This window comes from Jaculus jaculus, chromosome 11 (genome assembly GCF_020740685.1).
Source record: "Jaculus jaculus isolate mJacJac1 chromosome 11, mJacJac1.mat.Y.cur, whole genome shotgun sequence".
Taxonomy (NCBI): Eukaryota; Metazoa; Chordata; class Mammalia; order Rodentia; family Dipodidae; genus Jaculus; species Jaculus jaculus.
The window spans coordinates 5,039,803-5,054,512 of NC_059112.1; the positions used below are offsets into that span (position 1 = coordinate 5,039,803).

The 14,710-nt window shown below is 42.6% G+C and overlaps 1 pseudogene; it reads left to right on the top strand.

The window, feature by feature from the left end:
* Positions 1-2,102: 2,102 nt before the first annotated feature.
* Positions 2,103-13,987, top strand: LOC123453291 (annotated as a pseudogene).
* Positions 13,988-14,710: the final 723 nt, after the last annotated feature.

Here is a 14,710-nt window from a genome sequence, read left to right on the forward strand (position 1 = left end):
TATGGGCGCGCCAGGGCCTCCAGCCACTGCAAATGAACTCCAGACGCATGTGCCCCTTGTGCATCTGGCTAACGTGGGTCCTGGGGAATTGAGCCTCAAACCGGGGGGCTTAGGCTTCACACGCAAGCGCCTAACCGCTAAGCCATCTCTCCAGCCCACACATTGAGTTTTTTGGATAGAAGTAGAAACAGGAGTAATAACTCAATCTATGGAATAACCTCATGACAAGGGTAGTGGTCATTCCATCATATCTTAATTTTAAGATTTTGAGATATTCTTTTAGTGCACATACATGTATCTTATATATCTCATCCATATAGTTTTACTTTCAAAGACAATTTTGTCTTAAAACCAAGGGATTAAATGGACAAAAAAAAAAAAATAGGAAAAGTCAAAACTATTCCAGAGTGGCCAAGAAAGGCTCTTAAAGAAGCAACACTTAATAGAAGGCTTTAAAATGAGGGAGAATCAAGCCAGGAATGGTTTAAGGAAGAATGCCTCTGAAAGAGAGGGGGGAAAGTATAAAACACTGGTAGCTATCATCCTTTGAATATAAAATATCAGTGTTGAACCCTAGTCCCCATGTAGTGGAGCTCTTTTGGGAGTTGCAAAATTCAGGAGATGGTGTCTACCTGGGGGAAGCAGGTCACTCCTGATTATATCTAGCCTCTTGGCCCTTGTCTCTGCTTTCTGTCAGTCATGAGGGGAAGAGCTTTCTCCTCTGTTGGGTCCCCCTATGATGTTCTCACAAAGTCCATGGGCTCTAGCAGCTAAGTACTGATCCCTGAAAACAATAGGCAAAATGAAAAATTCCTCTTTTAAAATATTTTAGCTTTTTAAAAAGTTATTTGACGGAGAAAGAGAGAGAGAGAGAAAATGGGAGCCCCAGGGCCTCCAGCCACTGCAAACTAACTCCAGATGCATGCGCCACTTTTTGCATCTGGCTAACGTGGGTCCTGGAGAATCAAACCAGGATCCTTTGGCTTTGCAGGCAAAAGCCTTAACGGCTAAACAATCCCTCCAGCCCCACTTCCTCTTTAAATTGTTCCTGTCAGGTATTCTGTCACGGTGATTAATGACGAACACAGCAGGTTAAAGGAAACATGGAAAGGCAAAGTCCCTGAACAGGCTGCGCCTGGAAACAGGGCTGTGATAAAGCTTTGGCGGTGTAGGACCCTGCGGAGCCAAGAACACAACTGGAGTTCCTTACGCGGCCGTGGAGGGTGTTCAGGGGAGTGATGCGAGGGAGGGTCAAAGGAGGTAACAGGACGGGAATGCAACCAAATTGCAGTCAGCTCAGGCAGCAACACTCCCAATGGAACATCAGATGCTGGCTGGAGGCGCCAGTGGCTAAGAGCGCTTCCTCGCCTGAAGACCAGCGTCTGGGTGCGGTCACTGGCACTCCCCTAAGAGCAGTCCCACCAAGGGGAGCAAACAGACCCGGGAATCACCCAGGCTTGACACAGGAGAACAAGCTGTGGAATCGGGAAGAAACTCCCGCTGCAGAATGACAGGGCTGGGCAGCTGACATTCACTTCAGCCCCCACGGGGGGGCCCCCTGCTGCAGGGCAGCTCGAGGGCACGCAAGGGCACAGGGCTGTGCACATACCTCATACGTCTAGTGCCAGAAGGTGCTACATGGGTGACTGGGGGAAAATGACCCACATCTGTCCAAGCAACTCATGGTCTAAGCTACTCTGCAGCAAACAACCTGTTGTGATGCCCACACAAGTGCAATAGTGGCGCACAGCCATGGTGGGAATCCAACTGCTCTCGGCTTGGCTAACTGATCTGCTCAGTGGAACGGAACCCATAGCTGGAACTGGGAAACAAGTCAGAACCAGATCCAAAAATGAGGCTGCTCTCCATTATCAAGCTACCACCAATCGTGGGCTGCAAGAGGGCTTACACGTATAAAATTCTCTCTAAAAACATAATGGTTATCCCACTTATCTGGTGCTAACTTTACTCTCTGCCATAAGTGTATCCTGGGGAATCAAACCAGGGTCCTTTGGCTTTGCAGTCAAATGCTTTACCTGATAAGCCATCTCTCCAGCCCAAGATTCTGATAAAAATGGCTGAAACTTCATATCCAAGAAATGATGATTGTATGTGTCATTACTGTATTGAGCTGTGATCTGAGAAGATTGCAGACATGTTACCACTCATCTCTGACTGTTCTTGCCAGTGTTCTAAAATCCCTTATTACTTACATGGGTGGGTCATTGCTGAGTAACTGAGTGAAAGAATTTCATTACAAAAAAAGACATTAAACACACTCATTTAAATAAAAGGAATTAAAATTTGCTTTTCTGTCTCCTTTTCCCTCTCCCATCAGTCCACATGATCTGATTAGTCAGTTAATATGTTTCTTTCATTGGACCAACCCACATTATATTTTAACTCTGTAGTCAATTTGTACTTAGATACAAGCACAGGTGTGGATAGAAAGGAACACACTGAGAAGCGAGGAAGCATTGCATGTTCCCAGGGTGTCGACAAAGTGGATTGCCACTCTTCTGCTGCTACAGATGAGTTGTTACTTCAGATCTGGAAACTGTGGAAAGGTGTTGGTTTGGCCCCTGGAATTCAGCCACTGGATGACTCATAAAGCAATACTGGATAAACTCGTGCAGAGGGGTCATGAAGTGACTGTTCTGAGACACTCAGCTTCCATTTTTCTTGATACTATCAAACCTTCTGGTTTTAAATTTGAAAATTTTCCTGTATCCACTAGTAAAGATGAACTGAAAAACTTTTTCACACAATGGTCCATGAATTGGATGGACAATGTGCCAACAGATACTTGTTTGACATATTTTCCAATGCTGGATAAATTGCTGAAAGAATATTCTGATGTTAACTATAATCTCTGTAAAGAAGCAGTTTTGAATGATCTTCTTATGACAAAACTACAAAAATCAAAGTTTGATGACCCACTTTCAGATGCTGTTGGTCCCTGTGGTGAGCTGATAGCCAAGATGCTTAAAATTCCTTTTGCTTACAGTCTTTGCTTCTCTCCAGGCTACCAAATGGAAAAGGGTAGTGCAGGACTTCTATTCTAGTGCCTTCCTCTTATGTCCCTATGATTTTGTCAGGATTAAGTGGTCAAATGTCCTTCTGGAAAAGGGTAGAAAACATGATATGCAGACTTTATTTTGACTTTTGCTTACAGACATTTGAAGAGAAGAAATGGGATAAGTTCTATAGTGAGTTTTTAGGTAAGTCATATTTCTTATCAGTAAATTGAGAATTTATCTCTGGCATACTTTTAAAGGTATTGTGTGCATGTAAATAAAATGAATTTGTATTTATACATGAAATGGTTAAATGAATTTTATTTTACCAGGCTCCCAAAGACTGTGAATGAGCTGACATGATAGGGGCAGATGGAAGCAAGCAGCACAATGCTGATATCAGGTATTCCACATTATACCATTAAAAGTGAAGCATTTCTAAGCAGTTACATGTCGATTCGCTGTATTTTTTCTGTGTTTTAAAAGGTCACTAGATACCTCTATGATATCTTGATAAATATAGATTGGGAAGTGACATAATTTATAGTACCATTGTGCATATGACATTCAAAGTCTTGTTTTCTCTTGTGTAGATATGTGTCCTTATTTTAACTTAAAATGGATTGGCAAGATTTTTTAAATTACTCCCCCACTCTTCAGAGATATTGTGCTTTATCATAGACTCAAATAAATAAGCAAATAAAAACCAGTAACTTAAGGTTTCTAAGGATTCCATTTTGTAATGTTCCTTCATTATGCCCTTTCCAAACATCTATTTTTAAAGACCTAAAATCTAAGGAAGCATGGACAAAGTACATATGCATTCTGTCTCCATGGTTTGTGGTCATGGTTCTCCATCAAAAAACACAGCCAGAGGGCTGGAAAGATGGCTTAGTGGTTAAGTGCTTGCCTGTGAAGCCTAAGGACTCCGGTTCAAGGCTGGATTCCCCAGGATCCACGCTAGTCAGATGCACAAGGGGGGGGCACACATCTGGAGTTCGTTTGCAGTGGCTGAAGGCCCTGGTGCACCCATTCTCTCTCTCTTCTCTCTCTGTCTTTTGCTCTCAAATAAATAAATACCAAAAAAAAAAAAATTTTAAAAACACAGTCAGAGCTGCAGAGATGGCTCAGCAGTTAAGGCACTTGCCTGCAAAGCCTAACTACCCAGGCTTGATTCCCAAGTACCCACAAAAATCCAGATACACAAAGTGGTACTTGCACTTGGAGTTCCTTGGCAGAGGCTAGGGCCCCTGGTGCTCCCATTTTCTCTCTTTCTCTCTCCACTTGCAAATAAATAAATAAAAATATTTTTTAAAACACAAAGATAAAGATAAATTTCTATACTTATAATTTCTAAAAGAGATTTCCAGGTGATATTTTAGATATTTTATATAGTAATTAGTAATATTATTAAGCTGTGAATATTACATAATAGTACCAAACTTATGAACCAGAGCAGAAGTATTGTGAATTCGACCAGTCATAATATTCGGAGTTCCTTTCAAAACCAAGAGCCAAGGGAGACCTAGCTGCATTGCACAAGCTGTGGTGAGGACCCGTGAAGACACTGTGCCTGTAGTTCTCACGGGGCTTTAGCAAGGCCATGTGGGGCTGGGATCGCAGCCGAGACTTTTGGCAGGATGAGCCCCAGAGGTTAGTCTGAAGGCAAATGCATCGTGTTCCTTTACAGTACACAGCACCATGCTACAGGATTCCTGCACATACTTAACATCTTATCATGGGGGGGAGGGGCGGAATGAACATATCCACCTTCTCCATTTTTCATTTTCTCTACTTTAAAAAAATGTTCTCTACAATCTTATTATATTTAATACTTCCCAAATTTCTATGTCAATATTTTGATTACATTATTGATAAGTGTCAAAATAACTAGGGCTTTTAATTATACCAATTAATATTAATGAAAAAGCATACTACTTAAAAATATGTGACCAGGGGCTGGAGAGATGGCTTAGCGGTTAAACGCTTGCCTGTGAAGCCTAAGGACCCCGGTTCGAGGCTCGGTTCCCCAGGTCCCACGTTAGCCAGATGCACAAGGGGGCGCACGCGTCTGGAGTTCGTTTGCAGAGCCGGGCGTGGTGGCGCACACCTTTAATCCCAGTGCTCGGGAGGCAGAGGTAGGAGGATCACCATGAGTTCAAAGCCACCCTGAGACTCCATAGTGAGTTCCAGGTCAGCCTGGGCTAGAGTGAGACCCTACCTCGAAAAACAAAAAAAAAAAAACAAAACAAAACAAACAAACAAAAAAAAAAAAAAAAAAAAAAAAAAAATATATATATATATATATATATATATATATATATATATATATGACCATTCTTGGAATTCAGAGCTGTAGTTGTATTTTTTGACAACTTCCATAATTGTAAATAATATCCCAGATTAATTTATTATTTTTTTATTGACAACTTCCATAATTATAGATAATAAATTATGGAATTCCCTCCCTTCCTCTCCTTTCCTTTGAAACTCCACTCTCCATCATATCCCCTCCCCCTCTCAATCAGTCTCTCTTTTATTTTGATGTCATCATCTTTTCCTCCTATTATGATGGTCATGAGTAGGTAGTGTCAGGCACTGTGAGGTCATGGATATCCAGACCACTTTGTGTCTGGAGGAGCATGTTGTAAGGAGTCCTACCCTTCCTTTGGCTCTTACATTCTTTCTGCTACCTCTTCCACAATGGACCCTGTGCCTTGGAAGGTATGATCCTGAGCCTTGGAAGGTATGATAGAGATATTTCAGTGCTGAGCACTCCTCTGTCACTTCTTCTCAGCACCATGGTGCCTTCTGAGTCATTCCAAGGTCATTGCCATATGAAGAGAAGCTTCTCTAACCAAAAGTGAGAGTAGCATTAACATACGGGTATGAACATTAAGAGAAGTGCTCACTGGGCAGTTTGGTGAGCACAGCATATATATCTAGCCAGACACCAGCAGGTGTTGCACCCTGGGGCTCTAGACTAGCCCTGTTGTAGGTTTTCAGTATCAGAGATGTGTTCCCTCCCATGGAGCGGGCCTCCAGTCAAATAAGAGAGTGGTTGGTTTCCCCCACTTTTGCCCTTGTTGGCTCATTTGGCCTGGCTGGCCAAATATAAGGATTGCAGTGTCCAGTGTTGAATATCTCCACTGGTTATTTCTCTCTCTGTCCCATTGAACTGCATGCAGTGTGGCTTTCTCCAGCTTTCTGTCAGCTGGTCTACATGGAAGAGGTTTTCAACTCAGCTCCAACAGGATTTTTCAGTGATCTTGCAGCCCAAGCATGTGGTGTCTTCTGCAATAGGGTCTTACCATCTATTCCTGGTAGGAAACAAAGCGTTGCATTTTTTAATAACATTTTTTAAAGTTTTGAGTGTTCATGTATGAATGTGCCAGGGCCTCTTGCCACTGCAAACAAATATCAAAAGCTTGTGCAACTTTTGGCATTTTGTGTGTGTGACAATCAAACCTGAACCAGCAAGTTTTACAAACAAGTGCCTTTGACTACTGGCCCATCTTCCCAGATACTGGCAATATTAGTTTGAAGAATTATAAAGTTAAAAATAGAACTATCTTGAAAGAGATAAGTAGGGATGTGGGTAGTAAGTAAACATAATATCTAAAAAAAAAAACATTCCAAATTATTTCAGTATAGGCACTAATTTCAATCATTTCATACCATCTTACTCTTTGAATCAGAAACAGTCTGTATCCAATTCTCATTTTATTGTGACTTATAAATAAAATATTTCGTTTGGAAATTTATTAGTAATACAAGTACATATGTCATGATAGTTATTTGGTTTTCATAGTATTTTATCATTCAAATGCAGACTTGTTAAAACACATTTTATTTTAGCAATTTTGGGAAATTTTTTCATATGTTTATTTAATTAAATGAAAAAGCCTGAGGACTGGAACTCTGTCTTCTCGACATATCTTGGTCATTGCACTCATGAACTCCCAGCAGCTGTAAGTTTCTTGCACAGGACTGGACTAAACATTCTGTCTCAGATGGAAAGGGACACATGAGGTTCCGCTCCTTCACAGTAACCGCTGGAAGCTAATGGTTGCTGGTAGAGGGGGAGTCATGTTCTTCACTGGCATACAGCTGACAAGAAAACATATCACAATGTTAACAATAAAAACAAGAACAATGATAACAAAGCTTTAGTGAGATTCTATTTCATGTGGACAGCAATTCAAAGTGTTCTAAGAGGTAATACCTCATTTTGAACAATAATAGAGTTAACATCTAAAAACAGAAATTCAGAGCAGGCACAAGAAAAGTGTTGGAGCCAGTAACCCAAGTGGCCAAACCATCTTTATGGTGGCCATCATTAATCAACAAGAAACACAAACTCTTGGTCAACACGAATTCCTTTTCAGTTTTCTTCAAATATATATCACAGTGGAAACTTGACATGGGTCACATTTCTATTTCTAAATTGTGATGCTGTTCCAAAATTTATACGCTAGTTACATTATTAATGACTAACTCTAAAAAAAAATAAAAATTTTACCCCCTAAAATGAAAGCTGATTTTGATTTGGTTCACTTTAAATTTGGGGCTTAACTGTTAGTAATCTTGAGTTTACAAAGGGATTAGCTGTTTCTAGTCTTTATTAATAAAAATTCCAAGAGTTTTCTCAATATATTTTGAAGTTCTGGCTTATATAACTAAGAATTCTACAACGATGAGTGAATGAGCTAAAGTATTTTCCTTCCAATTTTGCACAGTCATGCTTACTGTCTAAACAAAATAAAAATACACATATGTGTTTTCCCATTCACTGCACAAGTCGATGACTATTTGCTTTCCCTCTAGCTATAAAGAGAATGCCATGCGGCTGTCCACCATCCACCACGACCAGCCTATGAAGCCCCTGGACCGCGCCGTCTTCTGGATCGAGTTTGTCATGCGCCACAAGGGGGCCAAGCACCTGAGGCCACTTGCGCACAACCTCACCTGGTTCCAGTACTACTCCTTGGATGTGCTTGGGTTCCTCCTGGCCTGTGTGGCAGCCATTGCTTTTCTTGTTGTAAAATGCTCCTTGTTTTTTTATCACAACTTTGTGAATACTGAAAAGAAAAAAAAAATGAGTAGAGTATTGTGAAGCCTATGGGTGTGATCTGAGGTCATGATGGGCAAGCCTTCCCTGCCCATTCCATCAATGAGAAGGGAGGTGTTGCAAGATTATTCTCCACGTGTTAGAAGACCCTGGCCATGTTCATATATATTACTCCTTAAATGTTAAGAATTGTACAATCCTAACTTAGGATTTCCATAAACAATTTCAGTTAGTCCTCACTCACGGTCAGCTTGCCTGCTAGAGAAGAGGTGGAAGACTGGAGTTTTTATTGTGTACCTTTCATAAATTTACACCCTTAAACAAAGGGAATCATATGTTGCGTGTCAGTCAAAGAAAGGAAGGGAATGGGGCTGGAGAGATGGCTTAGTGGTTAAGGCACTTGCCTGAAAAGCCAAAGGATCCCGTTCAACTCTCCAGGACCCACTTACGCCAGATGCACAAGGGGGCACATGCATCTGGAGTTCACTTGCAGAGGTTGGAGGCCCTGGTGTACCCATTCTCTCTCTTCCACCCTCCCTCCTTCTTTCTCCTCTCAAATAAATAGCATATCTTTTTTTTAAAAAAGCAAGGCAATGACCTCTTTGAAATGTGGCAACCAAGATTTTTATTCACATGACTGAAGTAGGGGAGAGAAACCTTAGTGTAGCTGAACCCGGAAGGTGACTGAGGTGATAGATATAAACAGGGGAGACATAAAAGTAGGGAAACAGGAATCACAAGGGGTTGCTTGGCTACTTGAAAGTATAAAATTAGAAAATAAGACTGTGAAAAATAACTGAAAATATCCTGGAAAGGGAGCTGGACAATGAACGTTTTGCAGTTTCACTGAGTCACATATGCTTGAGACAATGCCTTGCTGGTGATATCACCCCTAGAGACATGGATCATGACTTAATACAAGGAGAAGCCAGGAGAAATTTGGTCAAATCTCAGGACAGTGTTAAGGAAGGAAGTTGAAGTCATTTGTACACGCGAGAGTTAACAGTGTACAGCCCTCCTAGAATGTCCACTACTGATTTTTGTTTCTTGTCTTAATGCAGAATGGTGCTAATACATTTCCCACTAAAGCAAGAATACTTGATAGGTCATTGGTTAATAAGAAAAGAGGTTTTGTTTTACTATATGAGGCCTTTAATATTCTCCACTTGGTATTTTGGCTTCAGGGAATGATCATATACAATAAACAGTTAAACAACAAAAATGAAAAAAAAACTTAAACAAAAATGATAAAAGTCTATGTCCAGATAGCTCAGAATGATAGCTGGGAACCCGCAAGTTTAACTCGGTCTGCTCAGAGTACAATTTGATACTTTCTTCCTGTGGCAACACCATCTCCTCTCTCCTACATTCCTCGTTCTAGTCAGTCTCTTCTGGCTATACTAAATATGGAATAACCAGACAAAGAATACGTACAGGGGCTTCTAAAGCCCAGGCTGAAGACAGAATATTATAGGCAAAGGTCTCAAGACCCCAATTTTAAATATCAGCAATCATGATTTTCTTCTCTCTTTTCTCCCTCTCCCTCCCTCTCAAATAAATAAATAAAAATATTTTAAAACTCTACATAGATGCCATATGTCTCATGAAACGTTTTTCCTTGGACAGATGTGAACAGATGTCGATTCACCCCAGGTAGGGCTCCAGTGACAGATAAAGTACATTTGTGCCAAAAGCAGCTTTGGTGACCCGCCGAGCTTCCTGGTGTTCCGTACAGAGCTGGTGAAGGGTGGCTTACGGAGGCCGTGGTGACTCCAAGGCAGCTGCACCACTGAAAAGCCCACCCAGCAAAGGTGACTCAGGAGAACTGCATCCCTGGAGCTCACTGCACAGTTCACAGGCAGCTCTGCAGGTCAGTCTCCTCCCAAGTAGATGCTTAACCCTTATGTCACCATGGGGAGGGGTCTCACAACCTTTTCTTCCAGACTTCTGGACCTCCCAAGTCTTCTCAGCCTCCTGCTCTCCATGAGATGGGATGTTTCAGTTCAGAGAAAATTGCTAAGGAACGCTGCTCAGAGTCTGCTCCCAACAGCTGTTTACCACTTCCAGCTCCCATAACCTCGGGAAGTGGTCCTGAGACCTTTTAAGTTTCATCCCTGCTAGGTTTAATCTTCTGAGCCTCCAGAATCTGTCTCCTTCATTCCAGAGGAAATATTGTAATTCAGAGGGATTTTCTGCTGAACACATTAGAAATATTGGATTTTTGTTTCAGCAGTAACCAGTCCATGTTGGTTAGAGGAGTAAGTTCTGTTGCCTCATTAGGTTTCATCAAACACCGTCACTCTGCATACATACATGTCACACAAGAAGTGGAGAAGGAAGGTGTTTTGTGCCTCGTTTTAGTAGAGATTATTTATTCCCAACCCAAGTATAAATAAAGAAAATCACTGGTCAAAGTGGCAAATTCTTTTTTTTTAACTTATTAACAACCTCTCTACATGTACACAATAGACCCTGACATAATACCTTACCACCTCCTTCTTTTGTTCCCCTACTTTATGTCCTCTCCACAGAACCCCTGTTTCTTCCTAACTAGCCTGTCTTTTATTTATTTTTTTAATTTTTTTTTCTTTTATGTATTTGAGAGAGAAAGAGAATGGGTGTGCCAGGGTCTTCAGCCACTGCAGATAAACTCCAGATGCTGCAAATGAACTCTAGATGCATGCACCCCCTTGTGCACATGTGTGACATTGTGTGCATGTGTCACTGAGTCTGGCTGATGTGGACGTGGAGGTTCAAACATGAGTTCTTAGGCTTTGCAGGCAGGCACCGTAACTACTCAGCCGTCTCTCAGCTTCCTCTACGTTTTATGTCACATTGTCACCCTCCTATTATGCAGGTCTTACGCAGAGAGCAACGGCTTCTGTGAGGTCATGAATGCAACAGACTTTTGTCCAAAAGACAGCTTTCCAGAACGTTCCTCCTTGTCCTTTGGCTCTTACATTAATTATTTCTACCACCTCTCCTTTAGTGGTCCCTCAAGCTTAGAGTAGGTGATAGAGGTGTCTCAGTGTGAACACTCCACTGTCACTTCTCAGCACTTAGGTGAGTTCTGAATCTCTCCAGTTGTTGCCGTTACCTGAAAGAAGAAGCTTTTCTGACCAAAAGTGAGAAGAGCATTAATATATGGGCAGAAACAAAACTACTTAGAGGGAAATTTGATGGACATAATATAATCATTTAGCCAAACAACAGAAGTAGCTCCCTCTCTGTATATACAGCCTCAGGTAACTTGGATGAACTTCCAAATCAAGCAGTTATGGAGGAAGAGATATTTATTGAAGCTTACCGATCCTAGGGAAGTTCCATGATGGCAGAAGAAGCTGATTGCTTTCATAGTTCCAAACAGACAGAGTAGCCACCCACCAAAAGCAAGCAAGCACACATCAGGAGCTCCAGACAGAACTCAGGCACTCTGTATATCTTTAGCCTGGAATTCCACATCCACTCCCCGCCTTAGGGCCGGACCCTAGAATCCACCACAGTGACACTCCTCCAGCCAGCTGGGTGCAGACCTAAATTACAAACTTTAATAAAATTCTGAAGCTATAGAGGCAATCCATTCAAACTACCACACTCTACACAGTGTAAGAAAATATATAATTGGATGAAATGACAAATTATTTTTTAATTCCTAAATTACTTGCAAGCAGGGAGAGAGAGAAAGAAAGAAAAAGAGGAAGAGAATGGGCATGCCAGGGTCTCTAGCCGCTGCAAATGAACTCCAGATGCGTCCTCCACTTTGTGCACCTGGCTTTACATGGGTGCTGGGGCCTCAACCCCGTGTCATTCGGATGTTCAGGCAGCATCTTAACTGCTGACCATCTCTCCCACCTCAGAGTGGTAAATTCTTAATCTAATTGGACATCTTTCTTTGTGGAGTTTTTCTATTGACTTTATTTTCTGATAGATATTTTGGAGAGGTTAATATCATTATTGCCAGGACATTTAAGCTAAAATGAGCCATGATGACAGTGGTTCAGAGTCCCTCAGGGGGGAAAAAAGAGATAAAACAATGTTTAATAAGCTAATAATGGTTAAGTCACAACTGTAAGTCTGATAAGATGACATTTAAAATGATTATCATAGTGAGCAAAGGTATGTTATAAACTAGAAAAAAAAGTAAGATAACGTAGAGACAAACACATTGAATTATGCCACAAATTTTTCAAGAAAACACAAAAAGGGTGATTATGGCCAAGAAAATAACCATACAGACGATAGATTTAGACATAACTCAGTAATGGAGATGCCCATTATGTGAAGAGTTAGAATACAATATTGGGCTAGGGAATCGGATCACTGGATAAAAGTACTTGCTACACAACATTGAGAGCCTGAGTGAGCCCCTCAGACTTCATGTGGAAGCTGGTGGGGTCCCAGAACACCTATGGCCAGAAGAGAGGCAGAGAATTGACCACAATCTCACAGGCTAAGTAGCCTGGCAAACTAACTGATGAACAACGAGAGACTCTCCCTCAAAAAAAAAAAAAAAGGTGAAAGGTGAGAGCAAACTTGAAGGTGGTCTCCAACATACTCAGGTACCCTCTAGTAGACAGCCCCAGATCACTGAGATGAGCTTCCAGACCAAGCTGGAAGAAGGGATTTATTGATGATAGAGGGTAAGTTCCACAATGGCAGAAGTTGGCCCCCTTTTCACAGGACCAAGCAGACAGAGAGCAAAGTCCCAGTACCACCAAAAAGCAAGCAAGCACACGCGGGAATGCCAGGCAAAGAGCAGGCACTCTGCCTAATTTTGCCTGGAATTCCAAATCTGCCTCCACACCTTAGGGTGGGAGCCTGGGTGTTCCCCATGGCACCTGCTCCAGCCAGGTGGTTGCAGATCTCAATTACAACGTTATGAAGATGCTGAATGTATTAGGAGCCATTTACTACCAAATTCTGCCCTTGGCCCTCAGTAGACGGAGAATCATCTTGTTGTAAATTATATGTAGTCCAGTTTCGAAGTTCCCCATAATCTTTACCAACTGAAGGAGTTCAAAAGTCCCAAGTCACATCAGAGATTTAAGATAGTCTCTAAGCTATGAGTTCTATAAAATCAAAACAAGTTAAATACTTTTTCTTTTTGAGATAGGGTCAGTCTCAGTCTAGCCCAGGCTGACCTGGAATTCACTATGTAGTCCTTGGGATTCCTTCAGCTACTGACAGAGGTAAGTTCAGCTCCTCAGCAGTTAACTCCGAGAGTGACTTAGCGCATCAGTCCAGCCTTCAGCTTCTTTTCCACTGCATTTCCCTCCTCTTCCAGTTCATAATCCCTGATGATCTCACATGTAACTTTCCCATCTGGGTACACTAGGAAGACTGGTCGATACCATGCCCATTTTTTCCTTATATCCAGCATTGAAATTCCCAGGTTTCTTCCCTATCAGCTTCTGGAGTGACTCGAGCAGGGCTGTAGTCTCCTTGGCAGGGCCAGTTGTCCTCCAGAGCTTGGCCGGGAGGTGACCCTCTGGGTTCATGGTAATCTTTTAGCTGCTACAGTTGGCCAAGGACAGTGTCCTCTTGACTTGGCTCACGGGTACCGGGCCAATTTCCTAAAGGTATGTGTATCCCCTTGCATTACAAATGTCAAGGGCACACCATCAATGGCAGGAGAATCAGGCTTACTATAAATGTGAGTAAAGAGACACCTTTGAACAACCAGCACCACCCACATCAGCAAGTACAAACAGCTAGAACTCTAAATTGCTTTTGCACCTTAGGACTGGAGTCTAAGGTGTATCCTTAGTGACATACCTCCTTTAATAAGACATACCAGGAGAGATTGGACTAATGGAAATCAGTAAGTACAAGATAAGCATAAACACTGAGGATAATTTTTGGATTATTTTTCTTTTAAAGGTCAACAGCGGATGATTAGTCAGGGGTAGGCAGAAACATGAGTTAATGTAAGTCACATGTTGTGTTACAATTACAAGAAAACCCTGAGGCCATGGTTCAGAGGTCTATCCATCTTGCTCCCCATTCAAGGACCGAGTCATCTCCTCATGGCTGACTGGAAGTCCTGGCGCCGACTTCGGCAACAGAACAGTCAGGAAGAGCCCTTCTGCGCGCAGACTACTCCTGGGTTACCGATGGACGCTCCTGTGTTCACCACGGTGTCCTTGGAGCTGGATATGTGGCGATGCCGGACGTTTTTGAAGCCAGACCTCTGTCAACAGGGACGTCCGCAGAGTTGGCTAAGTGGATTGCTCTGAGGGGACACTTGAACCAAAGGTCAGCATCTGCACTGCCAGGTCGCTCTGTTTCCGTGCCCCTGCTGCCATCTGGAGGGAAAGTGGGTTAATAACAGTCGAAACACCTCCCTAACCCTAACCCCTTTGCAGCTTTGAAGTCTCCTCCTAAGGGAGCCTCATCAAAAGTCAACGCTGGGCGCTTGCTGGCTCCCCGGCCCTCCAGTGACCCCCGGAGGGCGCAGTCCCGGAGCGCGGCGGGGACTGGCGGCGGGCATCGCCGCGCGCGCACCGAGGACGCACGGGGGACTCCGGCTGGAGACGGCGCAGGGCACCGCGGGCGAGCCGCGCCCGGAGCTGCATTGGTCAGGGGTCTTAGCAGCCACAGTTCTCCAAGCTTTCAGCGTGCT